This window comes from Schistocerca gregaria, chromosome 10 (genome assembly GCF_023897955.1).
Source record: "Schistocerca gregaria isolate iqSchGreg1 chromosome 10, iqSchGreg1.2, whole genome shotgun sequence".
Taxonomy (NCBI): domain Eukaryota; kingdom Metazoa; phylum Arthropoda; class Insecta; order Orthoptera; family Acrididae; genus Schistocerca; species Schistocerca gregaria.
In genome coordinates this window covers 155,636,659-155,655,152 of record NC_064929.1, presented here as the reverse complement: position 1 = coordinate 155,655,152, position 18,494 = coordinate 155,636,659, and the positions used below count along the sequence as shown (strand labels likewise).

The 18,494-nt window shown below is 46.9% G+C and overlaps 1 protein-coding gene and 1 non-coding gene across 3 annotated transcripts in view; both read left to right on the top strand.

The window, feature by feature from the left end:
* The window catches only part of LOC126293536 (alpha-protein kinase 1-like), a 310,049-nt gene that overhangs the window by 52,142 nt on the left and 239,413 nt on the right, over positions 1-18,494 (top strand). The gene's annotated exons all lie outside the window — the stretch shown is intronic.
* On the top strand, positions 10,823-10,906 carry Trnas-uga (transfer RNA serine (anticodon UGA)). The gene has a single exon. It is a non-coding gene; the product is annotated as a tRNA-Ser (tRNA).

The window sequence follows — 18,494 nt, the reverse complement described above, 5'->3', positions numbered from 1 at the left end:
GCGTTTCGACTTTGCGTCATTTTCAAAGGCATTGGTATGTCAGTCATATAAAAAATGCATTAGATACATTGCATCACTGGACACTCTCGAGGGCGAGACAAGTTCTCGAGAATGTATCTAATGTTATCAAATGAGTGACACAGCAGTGTCATTGAAACTGACGGAAAGTCGAAAGGCGTTAGGTTGATGCAAAACAAAACTGTGGTCGAGACATACATAAACTTCTTAAAAGCACATCTGGATGGCCGCGTCGTCGCTTAGCATTGTTATGCAAATTGCGGCTTTATCCATATATTTCATATACATCTTCTCGGGAATCTTCAAACTTTTTTCGGCGTCATTATCCATTACCGAGATGCTGTGGTTCAAAGTTACCACACTTTTGCCCGTAAAATATGCACTTATTTTCAAATATGAAGTAGTGAATACATGGCTTTTACTCAGCATTTTGTCATCAACAAAACTTTACGACGGGCTGTCTCTATATAATAGGCACGAAAAACGAGTAGAAAGACTATTAACATGGTCGGAAAGAACTTAATATGACTGCCAAAAATTATGTGAACCTGGAAGGACTACAAATTCAGTAAAATATTTGTTATAAGATTTTCATTCTTTTAAGATACCGTTCATAAGCCGGGCGTTTTCGATGAATTGCGATCGATGAGCAAAGTATCCAGAAAAAAAATGTAAACGGAACGATTTCGTGTTAACCTTGTATTATGCGTACTTTCTGTTGTTTGAATGCGTCAAAGTATATAAATGTGTCAAATTACGTAAAACACTGTGACTTTACTGAACGATTTAATTCGTATTACACAAGCAGTACAGCCTTCTGGAGCAGGGGTAGGAGGCAAGTAGTGGAAAAATGCTCCTGGCGGAAAAAAGGCGAACTTGTTTCCTCTTTAAAAGTCTCTGAAACAAAAGTGGAAAATCGTCTGTCTCAATTCTCTTTCCGCCTTCCTGACGACAAATTTCGCCATTCGAACGTATCTGCGCTTTTCTGTCTGAAAGAGAGTAACAGATAAAGAGCGATTGCGGATGAGAGAGCAGACTCTGCCAGTCGGTGAGAAAGAGAGGGGAGATAGCGACGTTGGGAGGAAGAATGTGGCAGTGAAAGACGAATAATAAAGGTGATTACAATCGCGGTGGGACGCAGAGAGAGAGAAGGTACTGGTTATCAGACAGAGGGACTAAAACAGACAGAGAGAAGGATGGAGATAGAAGAAATGGCCGCAAAACAGATAGTGGAAATGGCAAATATGGATGGGTGGAGATCATAAACATGCTTGGGGGGGGGGGGGGGGGGGGTTGGACCGTCCGAGATCGCTCAGGTTTTAGTACGTAGATATAGCAGCGAGCGCATTTTGAACCGAAATTTTAAACACGACGGGCCAAATGATTCAAATGGCTCTAAGCACTATGGGACTTTACATCGGAGGTCATCAGTCCCCGAGATTTAGAAAGTATTTAAACCTAACTAACTTAAGGACATCACACGCATCCATGCCCAAGGCAGGATTCGACCCTGCGACCGTAGCGGTTCCTGACTGAAGCGCGTAGAACCGCTCGGCCACAGCAGCCGGCTACCCCGAGTTGTCGCCTGTCGAAAATGTGTGGGGTATGATGAAACGACGGGTGCAGCGCTTTGACCCAATGCCAACCACCACAGATGATCTTTGCAATCTGATGAAAGCAGCATGGATGGCTATACCACAGGACACCATTCGAGCCTTAGGCGCGTCGATGGCATCACGCATACAGCAAGTTATCAGGGCCCATGGCCCGTGCCTACTGGGCAACAGGAAACATGTTGAACCTAGGTGACTTAAGTGCTAATCATTTCTGCAGAACATACCAGCGTACTTGTCCTGCGGAAGTTCTAAGTCGTTCAAGGTGGCTGGCAGGAGTGGCCGTGCGGTTCTAGGCGCTACAGTCTGGAACCGAGCGACTGCTACGGTCGCAGGTTCGAATCCTACCTCGGGCATGGATGTGTGTGATGTCCTTAGGTTAGTTAGGTTTAAGTAGTGCTAAGTTCTAAGCGACTGATAGTGCTCAGACCCATTTGAACCATTTGAACCTATGGCACTTTAAAGACGAAATCGTGTAACAATGCAAATAAAAAACAGTCTAATCGCGGTACTGGCTTTAACGACCAACTGACACGTCCAGTTGAGCAGCGAGGGGTTCGATTGTGTTCCGTTGTTCACCTGGATTGAGAATGTCAGTTCGTTCCAACGCTGAATAAGTCTTAACTGTGAGCTACCAGTCGCCACGCTGGAGATGGACAGTTTTGTGCGAGCTCACGCAGCCCAGTCTCCCAAGCGAAAGGAAAAAAGTGCAGCTGGCTTCAGTATATAAAAAGCGCAGAAGAACGGACCCGCAACATTACAGACCAATATCTCAAACATCGGTTTATTGTAGAGTCCTTGAGCATATTCTCAGTTCGAAGATAACTTTTTTCGGGCCGAGAAGTTAATGTCCATGGATCGGCGTGGTTTTAGAGAGCATCGCTGGTGCAAAATTCAGCTTGTCGTTTTTTCACATGCTGCGAACTATGGATGAAAGACCACAGGCACGTTCGACGTTTCTAGATTTCTGGGAATTTATGACACAGCGTCCCATTCCAGGCTGTTAACGAAGGTACGACCATTTGGAAGAAGTTCACAGATATGTAACTCGTTCGAAGACTTCTTAAGTAGAACCCAGTATGTTGTCCTCGACGGTGAGTGATCATCAGAAAATAGGGTACCTTCGGGAGTGCCCCAGGGAAGTGTGATTGGGCAGCTGCTGTTCTGTATACAAACAAATGATATGGCGCACTGGGTGTCCAGCAATCCATGGTTCTTTGACTATGATGCTGTGATGTACGGTAAGGCGTCAACGTTGAATGACTGTACAACACGACTTAGACAAATGGTTCAAATGGCTCTGAGCACTTGGGACTTAACATCTGAGGTCATCAGTCCCCTAGAACTTAGAACTACTTAACCCTAACTAACCTAAGGACAGCACACACATCCATGCCCAAGGCAGGATTCGAACCTGGGACCGTAGCGGTCGTTCGGTTCCAGACTGAAGCACCTAGAACCCCACGGCCACACCGGCCGGCCGACTTAGACAAAATTCTCAGTTGGTATGATGAATGGCGGCTACCTCTAAACTTGTAAAAATGCAAGTTTATGAGGGTGAGTAGGAGAACAAATCTGTAATGTTCGGATACTGCGTTAGTAGTGTCCTGCTTGAAACAGTCAAATCGGAAGGTTACAAAGAGATATGAAATGGACCGAGCATGTGAGAACTGTGGCAGGGAAGGCAATAGTCGAGTTCGGTTTATTGGGGAGAGTTTTAGGAAAGAGTGATTTATCTGCAACGAAGACCGCGTACATGACACTAGTGTAACCTGGTGTATTGCTCTTGTGTTTAGAATCGGTACCAGGTGGGATTGAAGGAAGGCGTGGAAGCAATTCAGAGACGGACTGCCGGGTTTGTACCGTTAGGTTCGAACAACACGTAAGTGTTACGAAGATGTCTGGCCGACTCAAAGGGGAATCTCTGGGGGAAGGGGGTGGGAGGCGGTGTGGCCGAGCGGTTCTAGGCGCTTCAGTCTGGAACGGCGCTATCGCTACGGTCGTAAGTTCGAATCCTGCCTCGGGCAAGGATGTGTCTGATGTCCTTAGGTTAAAGTAGCTTTAAGTTCTAGGGCTCTGATGACCTCAGCAGTTAAGTCCCGTAGTGCTCAGAGCAATTTGAACCATTTGAACCCTGGAGGGGAGGCGACTTGCATTTGAGGCTTATAACCGAACGATTATACTCTCTCCAAAATAGACTGCGGGCAAGGACCACGAAGATAATATACGAGAAATTAGGCTTCATACGGAGGCATGCAGACAGTCGTTTTCCCCCCTCTCTCTATTTACGAGTGGAACAGGAAAGTAAGTGACTTGTAATGGTACAGGGTACCCTCCGCCAAGCACCTTAAGGTGGCTTGGGAGTATCTGTGTAGATACAGATGTAAATCCAGATGTATATGTAGATGGCAGAAGCCTCGAACAACGACTCGCCGTGCTTTTGTTCACTGCCAGTTCTGCAAGCGCCTATGAATATCTGCGATGCTCTGGTTTCCCGCCAAAAGGAACGCAGTGTCAGCCCTCTGCTTGGGGCGCACCTCAGTTACAGATACTATTTTGAAAGCTACGGTATAGTCCTGCCACCTATCGGAACTCATGGAACTATAGGGGCTGAAGCGAGAATATTCCACGATGACCCCACGACATTTCCGAGTAAAATATGGTTGCATTGCTTGTTGAATGCTCCTCGTAATATCTCTCAGTGCCGCGTTCGGCATCCTTGAGAGAGGCAGACATGTGAAATGCTAAGATTGGGAACCACGTTGCCGTCAAGTGTTTGAGAAAGACAGCCCTACAGAAGTTGTTGTTAAGGTGCTAAGCAGAGGCGGGTAACGAAAATAAGTGGAATTCTTGGCCTTCCCGCCTTCCGCAAAAGCCGGCACCAGGAGCGGCAGAAATCACCACCCGTGCGGCCGACACGTGAGTTCAGCGCGGCCTGTGATAACGGCTGCTCATTTCACTAATGAGGAAACGACGCTGCGCAGTCCCGTACAGAGGCGACAACATCCTCGGGCAGTGTCTGCGCGTCTCTTCGAGCGGTCGAGGCGTTGCACGGTTCACTGCTTACGACCGCCTACCTGTGTAAACACTGGGTGAAAAACGTAGCGCGTTCCTACCTGTCTGCAACAGAATCAGCTCATATGTATTTTCTCACGTGGAAATGAACTTCAGTGCATGTTTGTTTGCCAAAACTATACTCAAATGAAAGATCCATCTACGACAGACGTGCAATAGGTAATGTCTTGACGTGAGTATAGGCAGAATTAGTGCTCTCAATCAGTGAACACCTGTGTACCCAATGACGACTCCCTACCCGGAAGCGAAGTGCACTTCGCAGCAGTGCACTGCCTAACCGTTCTAACTATAAAAACTCCCGAGAGCAAAGACAGCAAGTCCGTCTGTACCGACGAAAAAGCTGATACTGAGCGACCGCCAAACTCGGGCGCTCAAAACGGAACACCTCTCTACCGCTGGCTTCCCAGCAAAGCTCGACTCCCCTCCCTCGTAACTCAGAAGGCGAATCACACTCTCAAAACCACGGAATATTCTCCCTCTCTGCAGATTCTTCTGAACGCCGACCAACCATATTTTAGTCTTTTGTCGTCCAGCGAGAAAATACCTATACTCATACAATGTTGTCCTCGTAAATAACCCAGCCTGCGATTTCCGAGGTAACAATTCCCCGTTTCTCTCTGCTCGGTCCAAGATTTTCAGAGTTTCCGAAGTACTGTCCGGCTTCCGCTATAACACCGGCCAGCGGCCGCTGTATTGTGCTTCCGCGCTCAGGTGCCCACACCGTCTGTCTTGACACTTCCTGCTTGAAGCAGGACCAACACACCTGTGCGGGTTTTTCTACCAAGGGCTTGAGTCACGCCTGCTGTTTCACTTCCACTGGCGTACCAACCTCTACTAGTATAGGCAATCATTTATTACGCCGGTTTGATAAGAAAGATACTCAATCACCTTTCGTGCAATAAGCGTTAATTATGAACGTAAGGCGGGGCGGTTCGGCAGCCGCTCCTCAAGTTTTTTCACGCCACTACGGAGACTTACGAGTGAATAAGGATGAAATGATGATGAAAGACACACAACACCCAGTCATCTCGAGGCAGAGTAAATCCCTAACCCCGCCGGGAATCGAACCCGGGACCCCGTACGCGGGAAGCGAGAACACTACCGCAAGACCACGAGCCGCGGACGCAATAACCGTTAACAATTATTTACAAGATGTTCGTGACAATGTCAGTCTTCCTTCAATATTCATATATACGATGTAAAACTTATCAAATCATTTCTAATTCCGGTTGTAAATCACGGCAAAGTATGTAGATGAGTGCTTATGAGGTGAGAAAGTATAGCCACCTTACACAGTCGTTGCATGGCGGTATGACGTCCACTCTGTTATTTGACAAGGTGTAAGTTGAGTCAACAGTATTTCTATCGAGAAGCGAGACCGTGCCCTGTGTCGCGAATGGATCGCGGATGTTAGTAGAAATGTATAAGACTGCATAAGATGAACATGTAGGAAACCAACCTAACGTCAGCCAGGGCGCAAGGAAACAGGAAAGGTGGCGTTTCTTGTGGCAAGGGACGCTGGAGCTACGTGAGCAGCTACGACATAATGTTCTGGAAGGAGGACAGGACACGGGAGGCGCGACGTGGTTGCCGGGGTTGCATCAGACGAGCCTATACAGGGTGTTACAAAAAGGTACGGCCAAATTTTCAGAAAACATTCCTCACACACACAGAAAGAAAAGGTTTTATGTGGACATGTCCGGAAACTCTTAATTTCCATGTTAGAGCTCATTTTACTTTCGCCAGTATGTACTGTACTTCCTCGATTCACCGCCAGTTGGCTCAATTGAAGGAAGGTAATGTAGACTTCGGTGCTTGTGTTGACATGCGACTCATTTCTCTACAGTACTAGCATCAAGCACAAAGGTAATGTTGACTTCGGTGCTTGTGTTGACATGCGACTCATTTCTCTACAGTACTAGCATCAAGCACATCAGTACGTAGCATCAACAGGTTAGAGTGCATCGCGAACGTGGTTTTGCAGTCAGTGCAATGTTTACAAATGCGGAGTTGGCAGATCCCCATTTGATGTATGGATTAGCACGGGGCAATAGCCGTGGCGCTTTACGTTTGTATCGAGACAGATTTCCAGAACGAAGGTGTCCCGACAGGAAGACGTTCGAAGCAATTGATCAGCGTCTTAGGGAGCACGGAACATTCCAGCCTACGACTCGCGACTGAGGCAGACCTAGAACGACGAGGACACCTGCAATGGACGAGGCAATTCTTCGTGCAGTTGACGATAACCCTAATGTCAGCGTCAGAGAAGTTGCTGCTGTACAAGGCAACGTTGACCACGGCTCTGTATGGTGAGTGCTACGGGAGAACCAGTTGTTTCCATACCGTGTACAGCGTGTGCAGGCACTGCCAGCAGCTAATTGGCTTCCACGGGTACACTTCTGCGAACGGTTCATCCAACAATGTGTCAATCCTCATTTCAGTGCAAATGATCTCTTTACGTATGAGGCTCCATTCGAACGTGATCAAATTGTAAATTTTCACAGTCAGCATGTGTGGGCTGACGAGAAACCGCACGCAATTGTGCAATCACGTCATCAACACAGAATTTCTGTGAACGTTTTGGCAGGCATCGTTGGTGATGTCTTGATTGGGCCCCATGTTCTTCCACCTACGCATAATGGAGCACGTTATCACGATTTCATACGGGACACTCTACCTGTGCTGCTAGAACGTGTGCCTTTACAAGTACGACACAACATGTGGTTCAGGCACAACGGAGCTCCTGCACAATTCAGTCGAAGTGTTCGTACGCTTCTCAACAACAGATTCGGTGACCGATGGATTGGTAGAGGCGGACCAATTCCATAGCCTCTACGCTCTCCTGACCTCAACGCTCTTGACTTTCATTTATGGGGGCATTTGAAAGCTCTTGTCTACGCAACCCAGGTACCAAATGTAGAGACTCTTCGTGCTCGTATTGTGGACGGCTGTGATACAATACGCCATTCCCCAGGGCTGCATCACGCGCATCAGGGATTCTATGCGACGGAGGGTGGATGCATGTATCCTCGCTAACGGAGAACATTTTGAACATTTCCTGTAACAAAGTGTTTGAAGTAACGCTGGTACGTTCTGTTGCCGTGTGTTTCCATTCCATGATTAATGTGATTTGAAGAGAAGTAATAAAATGAGCTCTAACATGGAAAGTAAGCGTTTCCGGACACATGTCTACATAACATATTTTCTTTCTTTGTGTGTGAGGAATGTTTCGTGAAAGTTTGGCCGCACCTTTTTGTAACACCCTGTATAATCAGGGCCACTGGTGGTGCTAGAGAGATTCCTTCGACAGTTGCCCCAGACGCTGGATCTGTCTTGCTCTGCTCTCGGGACGGTACTTGTTTCTCGTGGCACTTTGCTGCACAGGGTGCATGCAGGATTGCCCACCTCACATTCAATATATTGGTGCCTATGAGGTTTCGTCAATGGTCCTATCCTACCTCGTTTATCGTCTCGGTTATTTCATCAGAAGTATACGTCCTGTATCCCACCGAGTTCCCTTATCTGCAAAGAATTTCCAGCTTGTTTTGCAGCACCTGGACTTGGAGTGAGATTTTAGCGTCTAGCTCCCATCCTGATTCGCTCGCAGGAAACTACAGACGAGACACTTGTTAGTGAAACTGTTTTATGCGAACGTCAGCAGTGACACTGCTGCATTGAGAGATTATCTCCAACTGAAAGGTGAGAGGACAGGCCCCATGTCAGTAAATGGTTAGACGGCATTGAAATTCGAAAACACGGATATGCTTGGCATGGCATCTGAAATAGGAAGGGGCCTTGTCATGATGGAAGCTACTGGCGATGTTGTGCCACAGCTAGTGTCAGAGCTCGTGCAGTGTCGCGAGAATTGCCCGTCCCTTGTTCAGCAGTATGGAAGTTTTTGCGGTCCATTTTAGACTGGTAAGCCAAAGAAAGCAGGTGTTGACAGATGTGAAAATTACCGAACTATCAGTTTAATAAGTCACAGCTGCAAAATATTAACGCGAATTATTTACAGACGAATGGAAAAACTGGTAGAAGCTGACCTCGGGGAAGATTAGTTTGGATTCCGTAGAGCCGGCTGCGGTGGTCTAGCGGTTCTAGGCGCTCAGTCCGGAGCCGCGAGACTGCTACGGTCGCAGGTTCGAATCCTGCCTCGGGCATGGATGTGTGTGATGTCCTTAGGTTAGTTAGGTTTAAGTAGTTCTAAGTTCTAGGGGACTTATGACCTTAGCAGTTGAGTCCCATAGTGCTCAGAGACATTTGAACCATTTTTGATTCCGTAGAAATGTTGGAACACGTGAGGCAATACTGACTCTACGACTTATCTTAGAAGAAAGCTTAAGGAAAGGCAAACCTACATATCTAGTATTTGTAGACTTAGAGAAAGCTTTTGACAATGTTGACTGGAATATTCTCTTTCAAATTCTGAAGGTGGCAGGGGTAAAATACAGGGAGCGAAAGGCTATTTACAATTCGTACAGAAACCAGATGGCAGTTATAAGGGTCGAGGTATATGAAAGGGAAGCAACGGTTGGGAAGGGAGTGAGACAGGGTTGTAGCCTCTCCCCGATGCTATTAAATCTGTGTATTCAGCAAGCAATAAAGGAAACAAAAGAAAAGTTCGGAGTACGTATTGAAATCCATGGAGAAGAAATAAAAGCGTTTAGGTTCGCCAATGGCACTGTAATTCTGTCAGAGACAGCAAAGGACTTGGAAGAGCAATTGAACGGAATGCACAGTCTCTTGAAAGGAGCGTATAAGATGAACATCAACAAAAGCAAAACGAGGATAATGGAATGTAGTCGAATTAAATCGGGTGATGCTGAGGGAATTAGATTAGGAAATGAGATACTTAAAGTAGTAAAGGAGGTTTGCTATTTGGGGAGCAAAATAACTGTGACGGTCGAAGTAGAGCAAATATAAAATGTTGACTGGCAATGGCAAGGAAAGCGTTTCTGAAGAAGAGAAATTTGTTAACATCGAGTATTGATTTCAGTGTCAGGAAGTCGTTTCTGAAAGTATTTGTATGGAGTGTAGCCATGTATGCAAGTGAAACATGGACGACAAATAGTTTGGACAAGAAGAGAATAATAGCTTTCGAAATGTGGTGCTACAGAAGAATGCTGAAAATTAGATGGCTAGATCACACAGCTAATGAGGAAGTATTGAATAGGATTGGGGAGAAGAGAAGTTTGTGGCGCAACTTGACCAGAAGAAGGGATCGGTTGGCAGGACATGTTCTGATGCATCAAGGAATCACCAACTTAGTATTGGAGGGCAGCGTGGAGGGTAAAAATCGTAGAGGGAGACCAAGAGATGAATACACTACACACATTCAGAAGGATGTAGGCTGCAGTAGGTACTGGGAAATAAAGAAGCTTGCACAGGATAGAGCAGCATGGAGAGCTGCACCAAACCAGTCTCAGGACTGAAGACCACAACAACAACAACAACCGTACAAGATACAGACGGTGCAGCAACTGAATCCGTATGACCCGCAGCAACGTTCTGATTCTGACACGGATCAAAGTTGATGACCTGTGGCCAGGCAATGACGAGGCACATTTCTTTGTTTCTTTTTTTCCACTGCAGGATGCAGTGAATACACAGAATCGCCGAATATGGGGTACTGACAAACCGCGTGTTGTGGACAAAGAGCCATTGTGTTCACCGCGTGTGACTGTCTGCTGTGGATTCACAAGCACCTTTATCCTCGGCTCGTTCTTCTTTGGAGAGAATACACCCAGAGGACTTGTCACGTGCACCGTGACGTCTGCACGTTATCGAGACCTTGTAAAACATTGGATTCCTCCTTAGGAGGAGCGCAACTGTGTGGAAACCACTGTTCTCAAGCAAGATGGGACAACACCTCAACGCGGCCGTACAGCAAAAATCTGCTTACTGCAACCTTCCACGAACGTGTTGTTTCCAAAGGTTTTCATGATACATGCCTGCAAGATTATCTGATCTGAATTCACGCGACTTTTGACTCTGGAGGTTCGGTCTCTACCTGACCTGAACGCCATCATATAGGATCACGTTGCTCATATTTCATTAAAACTGTTGCAAGCAACTGTTAATCACGTCGTTTTACGGATGCAGCATCTTGTTGGCCGGCCTGGGTGGCCGAGCGGTTCTAGGCGCTACAGTCTGAAACTGAGCGACTGCAACGGTCGCAGGTTCGAATCCTGCCCCGGGCACGGATGTGTGTGATGTCCTTAGGTTAGTTAGGTTTAAGTAGTTCTAAGTCTAGGGGACTGATGACCTTACAAGTTGAGTCCCAAAGTGCGCAGAGCGAGCATCTTGTTTACCTCCCTGGTGCTCAAACTGAACAAATTGTGTGTAAGTGACTGTTAACAATAAAATCAACATTATGCTTTTCTCATTTGTTTGACAGTTTCTGCTCACATTCCATTCCTAATCCATTACACATGGAAACATTTCTATTCGTTTTCCTTGCATTCACCTGATGGCCAAAATTGGAACTAATTTTTTCCAACATAACGCGGTTCTGCTTTAACACATTAGAATATCTAGCAAGTTTCGCTGCAATATAATATTTACAGCCCACACTAGACGTGTGTCATTAGCTGCACTTCAATTATAACCATCCCATATAGCACGAAGACGGTCACATCTCAATTGGTTCGAATTACAATCACCAGGGAGCAGTCGAACGGTACTATTCAGTAGGTGCGGGAGGGGTGGGGGGGGGGGGGGTGGGTGGGTCGTAGTAGGATCATAATGTGCAACCGGCTTTAAATTTGAGAGACATGGCACTAGGGCTCTCACACAGGCAACTGATGTGCCACTGCAGTACGTCGCAAATTTTGGCGCCACTTTAGTTGCGTCAGTGAAACGCAGCCTTAAGTCGGGTTCAAACACGCAATAAAAGTGTCGCCATAGCCAGTGGAATACTACAGTTCTGTTGTAGTTGCATGTGTGAACGTCCAGTTTTTAATGGCGCAACTAAAAGAGACGCCACTTTTGTCACGCCACAAAAAGTTCAGCTTGGTTTCACTTTATTGCGCCACTTGCCTACCACCACTGCTCCCTGCGAAACACGAGCCCTCTGTCGCAGTTATCGTCCAATAACTGCAGCTGTATGGTATTCGATTCCAGAACAGCAACTTACGTTTGATTTTCTGCAGCAGTGTGTCATTGTGTGTGTGTGGGGGGGGGGGGGGGGGGGGAAGGGGGTTGGTGGGAGGCTATATTTGCAAACCAATGACGTATCCCACAATCTTAAAAGATTTTTGGATAGGTAAATAAATAAACATAATACATAAAAGCAAAACAGTCAGACCTATACACTTTGTGCTTTATGAGACCAAATATTCGATGTATTGTTGATTATATGCAGGAATATATATTCACAATATGTATATAAATGACCTTGGAGATAACATCGGAAGGTCACTGAGACTTTTTGTGGATGATGTTGTAGTATATCGAGAGGTTATAACAATGAAAAATTGTACTGAAATGCAGGACGATCTGCAACGAATTGACGCATGGCGCAGGGAATGGCAATTGAATCTCAATGTAGACAAGTATAATGTGTTGCGAATACATAGAAAGAAAGATCCTTTATCATTTGGCTACAATATATCAGGCCAGCAACTGGAAGCAGTTAATTCCATAAATTACCTAGGAGTAGGCATTAGGAGTGATTTACAATGGAATGAAAATTTAAAATTAATCGTCGGCAGTATATTGCTCCCTCCTACGTATATCTCGCGAAGAGACAATGAGGGTAAAATCGGAGAGATTAGAGCCCACACAGAGGCATACCGACTATCTTTCTTTCCGCGAACAGTACGAGAATGGAAAAGAAGGGAGAACCGATAGAGGTACTCAAAGTACCCTCCGCCACACTGCGTCAGGTGGCTTGAGGAGTATAGATGCAGATGTAGATGTAGATGTAGAAACAGCTCCAGAGTTTGATGTGGCAGCTGTTTAACCAAAAATTATTTATTCGAAATGCCTCTATCAACCAATACAATAAAATTCTAAAATCCTGCAAGAGTGGCGTGTCTCCAGATGATATTTACATACCAGATGTTGGTTAGTTTGCCATTCCAGAAAGAATTTTCGTCTCTGAGTGTTATTTATTTCATAAATGTCTTCGTTTCCCTAGATTTTCCCTGTGCGGAATCTGTTTTCGGGACCGCTTCCTGGAGCTGTGTGGTCAGTCTATCCTAAGAGCCCGGGTTCTATTGCCGGCTGGTTCGGTGATTTTCTCCGCTCAGGGACTGGATGTTGTGTTGTCCTAACCATCATCATTTCATCCCCATCGACGCACAAGTCGCCGAAGTGGCGTCAAACGGGAAGACTTGCACCCGATGGGAGGCCCTAGTCACATGACATTAATTTTATCTGTTTTCGGGTCTAGCATTTGTGTTTCGTCTTCCTTGTATTTAACTCTTGTCACAGCTCTAAGGCCACAAGCTGCACTATACCATTCATATCCGTCCATATGATTTCAATTGAAGCTGTATTGAATGCTGTGCAACTACGTGGCGTCCTGAGTGAACGGTAGCTCATCATGCCGCTACAGGAAGTCAAAAGCTGTGGTGCGTGTGTGAACCGCGGCCTTAACCCCTACACCTGTCCGCTCGATACGTCTTTCCACTGAGGCCCGTGGATCGTTGGAGAGAGTCGGCAACGCGTCCAGGACGGACAGGGGGCAGTGACCAGGTGTCGGAGCTCTCGCGTTTGGCCGGGCTTCCCAGACGGGACCCTGCAATTAAACGCGCCGTCTGCGTGTGTTTTTGGAAAGTCGTGACGCAGCGGCAGACACAGGTGGTGGCGAGTCGTGGGCGGTGCGGGATGGCGGGGGCGGAGGGCGGCAGCCGCCTCCAGAAGTCCCGCCGCCCCGCGCCGGCAGCGACGGGAAAAGCGGCCTCGCATTAGACTTTGAAATGCGCCGGTTGCGCACTCAGGAGACGCTGCCACAGGTCTGTGCCTGCAGGTCGGTCGTCCACAGCTAACAGGAGAGACGATCTGGACAGCGAGAAATCAGGCATAAACATTGATGCTACACTGCAGTGCCTGGGTTCTTCTACACTACTCGGCATTGAAACTGCTACACCAACAAGAAACGCAGGTGATAAGCGGGTATTCATTGGACAAATATATTATACTAGAACTGACATGTGATTACATTTTCACGCAGTTTGGGTGCATAGACCCTGAGAAATCAGTACCCAGGAAAACCACCTCTGGCCGTAATAAAGTCCTTGACACGCCTGGGCATTGAGCCAAACAGAGCTTGGATGGCCTGTGCAGGTACAGCTACCCATGCAGCTTCAACACGAAACCACAGTTCATCAAGAGTAGTGACTGGCGTATTGTGACGAGCCAGTTGCTCGGTCACCATTGACCAGACGTTTTCAATTGGTGAGAGATCTGGGGAATGTGCTGGCCAGGGCGGCAGTCGAACATTTTATGTATCCAGAAACGCCAGTACAGGACCTGCAACATGCGGACGTGCATTATCCTGCTGAAATGTACGTTTTCGCAGGGATCGAATGAAGGGTAGAGCCACGGGTCGTAACATATCTGAAATGTAGCGTCCACTGTTCAAAGGGCCGTCAATGCGAACAAGGGGTGACCCAGACGTGTTCTGATGCATCAAGGAATCACCAACTTAGTATTGGAGGGCAGCGTGGAGGGTAAAAATCGTAGAGGGAGACCAAGAGATGAATACACTACACACATTCATACCATCACGCCGGGTGATAAGCCAGTATGGCGATGACGAATACACGCTTCCAATGTGCGTTCACCGCGATGTCGCCAAACACGGATGTGACCATCGGGATGCTGTAAACAGAACCTGGATTCATTCGAATAAATGACGTTTTGCCATTCGTACACCATCGCAGGCGCTCCTGCCTCTGATGCAACGGCAAGGGTAACCGCAGCCATGGTCTCCGAGCTGATACTCCGTGCTGCTGCAAACGTCGTCGAACTGTTCGTCCACATAGATGTCTTGGAAACGTCCCCATCTGTTGACTCAGGTATCAGAGACGTGGCTGCACGATCCCTTACAGCCCTGCGGATAAGATGCCTGTCATCTCTACAGCTAGTGATGCGAGGTCGTTGGGATCCAGCACCGCGTTCCTTATCACCCTCCTGAACCCACCGATTCCATATTCTGCTAACAGTTATTGGATCTCGACCAACGCTAGCAGCAATGTCGCGATACGATAAACCGCAATGGCGATAGGCTACAATCCGACCTTTATCAAAGTCGGAAACGTGACGGTACGCATTTCTCCTCCTTACACGAAGCTTCACAACAACCTTCCACCAGTCAACGTCGGTCAACTGCTGTTTGTGTATGAGAAATCGGTTGGAAACTTTCCTCATGTCAGCACGTTGTAGGTGTCGCCACCGGCGCCAACCTTGTGCCATTTGCATATCACAGCATCTTCTTCCTGTCGGTTAAATTTCGCGTCTGTAGCACGTCATGTTCGTGGTGTAGTAATTTAAGTGGCCAATAGTGGAAATACGCGTTCCTGATCGATTTCTGAAGGTTAATAGCCTCAGCTATTAACCTTCACAAAGCGATCAGAATCGCTCACACATTTGGTTAAAAAAGAAAATAGTGGAACTTTCTCAAAGTTGTGCGCCACTGTAGCTGAGTGGACAGAAGGCCGGCTTGTCATGTGGGCGAGGATTAAGTTCCCGGCTGGGTTGGACGTTTCGTCCGCTCAGGGACTGGGTGTCTGTGTCGTATTCATCATCGTATTAGCTTCATTAACCCTCAAGTCACCAAAGTGGCGTCATCTCAAAAGACTTGCACCAGGCGGTCGGGTCTACCCTTCCGGAGGCCCTCGCCACACAACATTTCCTTTCGTTTCATTTTTCTCAAAGTTTATATATGCACTTGATACCCCCTCATGAACCGTGGAGGCTAGTTGGTGTGGAGGCTTGCGTGCCTCAGCGATACATATAGCCGTACCGCAGATGCAACCACAACGGAGGGATATCTGTTGAGAGGCCAGACAAACGTGTGGTTCCTGAAGAGGGGCAGCAGCCATTTCAGTAGTTGCAGGGGCAACAGTCTGGATGATTGACTGATCTGGCCTTGTAACATTAACCAAAATGGCTTTGCTGTTCTGGTACTGCGAACGGCTGAAAGCAAGCGGAAACGGCAGCCGTAATTTTTCCCGAGGGCATGCAGCTTTACTGTATGGTTAAATGATGATGGCGTCCTCTTGGGTAAAATATTCCGGAGGTAAAATAGTCCCCCATTCGGATCTCCGGGCGGGGACTACTCAGGAGGAGGTCGTTATCAGGAGAAAGAAAACTGGCGTTCTACGGATCGGAGCGTGGAATGTCAGATCCCTTGATCGGGCAGGTAGGTTAGAAAATTTAAAAAAAGAAGCTTGCACAGGATAGAGTTGCATGGAGAGCTGCATCAAACCAGTCTCAGGACTGAAGACCACAACAACAACAACAACATATGTTATAGCAAAAACATAAACGTATTCCGATGCAAAAAATAAAATATCGTAACAATTGTGAAGCTGTTTCGCCTGCTTAACAAGAAATGTCGTCTCTATTGAATTTACGTTCGATTGGACCTTGCACAAACTTCTAGAGAGTACGTTGTTAAGAAAATTACAAAATTAATTTCAGTAACATATGTGCCATCGTTATCATACCGTGTTACCCATGAACGCATTTTATTTGCCGGCGACCCTGTGTGCGACAGCGAGCGAGCGCTCGTATACTGCGGCCAGAACTTCAGTCCGTACGGCTTACCCTAATACGACCGAAGATATTCTCTACCTCCCTACATTTTTTATTTATAGCCGTTACAGACCCTTCGTTACTCCATCTATCATCCTCTTTGACGATATACGCTATAGAACAGTAAATGTTGGTATTTTGAGCCCACTATATCCACAGAATTCGAGCACTATATTTTTTCATACGCTTTTGTGGATCCAAAGTTTTTTTGAGGTATACTACAAGACTCCCACCCTCATCACGCAGTAAATACATTGCACACAAAAAACATCGCTGTTGCGGCTATAATGTCTTGCATCCCATTCAAACTTTTCACCCATAACTACACTTCCCGTGCCTCAAACCAAGTGAGCGGAGAAGACGAAGAAATGAAGTTCCTGAGCTAGAATAATAATATTAATACGTGAACACGAAAACTGAAGTAATGATTTTTATATTAATTGTGCAAGGAGGCCAATGATACTTACAGTATGTGATCAAAAGTATCCGAACACCTGGCTGAAAATGACGTACAAGTGCGTGGTGCCCTCCATCGGTAATGTTGGAATTCAGTATGGTCTTATCCTACCCTTAGCCTCGACGACAGCTCCCACTCTCGCAGGCACACGTTCAATGAAATGCTGGAAGGTTTCTTGGGGAATGGCAGCCAATTCTTCACGGAGTACTGCACTGTGGAGGGATATCGATGTCGGTCGGTGAGGCCTGGCACGAAGTCGGCGTTCCAAAACATCCCAATCGTGATCTATAGGATTCACGTCAGGACTTTGTGCAGGCCAGTCCATTACAGGGACGTTACTGTGGTGTAACCACTCCGTCAAAGGCCGTGGATTATGGACAGGTGATCGATCGTGTTGAATGATGCAATCGCCATCCCCGAATTGTTCTTCAACACTGGGAAGCGAGAAGGTGCTTAAAACGTCTATGTAGGCCCGAGCTGTGACAGTGCCACGCAAAACAAGGAGTGCAAGGCCCCCTCCATGAAAAACACGACCACACCGTAACACCGCCGCCGCCTCCGAATTTTACTGTTGGCACGTTCACCGGGCATTCGCCACACCGACACCCTGCCACGGATGGCCACATTGTGTACCGTGATTCGTCACTCGATACAACGTTTTTCCACTGTTCAGTCGTCCAGTGTTTACGTTCTTTGCACGTAGCGAGGCGTCATTTCGCCAGCCGCTCGACCATGAAATCCAAGTTTTCTCACCTCCCGCCTAACTGTCATAGTACTTGCAGTGGAGACCCGCCGGTACGCTTTTGGTCTGCACTTGTCTCTTCACGTTTCCACTTCGCTATCACATCGGAAACAGTGGACCTGGGGATGTTCAGGAGAGTGGGAATGTCGCATAGAAATGTATTACACAAATCAGACCCAGTCACCTGATCACGTTCGAAGTCCATGAGTTTCGCAGAGCGCTCCATTCTGCTCTGTCATGATATCTAATGATTGCTGACGTAGTTGATATGGAGTACCTGGCAGTAGGTGGCAGCAGACTGCACCTAATGGGAAAAGCCTATGTTTTTGGGAGTGTCGGGATACTTTTGGTCACATAGTGTATATGATTCGGAAGGGGCTTTGCCATAGATGTGCACAAAGATAAAAATAATGTGTGTATGTAGCCGTAAGGGAAGTAGAAGCTTTCAGATTCATAACACTGAAGTTACATTCTCTATCACGCATTAGAATCTCCAATACCTGAACATCGAAAATTGAAGAGCTACCAATCTCTGCCATGTGCACCGGTCACATGTTGTAGAAATGACACGAAAGTAACAAAATTTTGTGAAATGACGTTCTAGGGGCTTTTATGTTACACGGTTCATTGACAGCAAAGCATGCACACCGGGCAGCTACAATGCTTCAACTGGTACGTCGATGGTGTAGTGAGCAGTGAATATCAACATATCCCAGCAACGACGTCTGTAAATAATGTTGTATATTGGTTCAAATGGCTCTGAGCACTATGGGACTGAACGACTGAGGTCATCAGTGCCCTAGAACTTCGAGTCCTCCCTCAG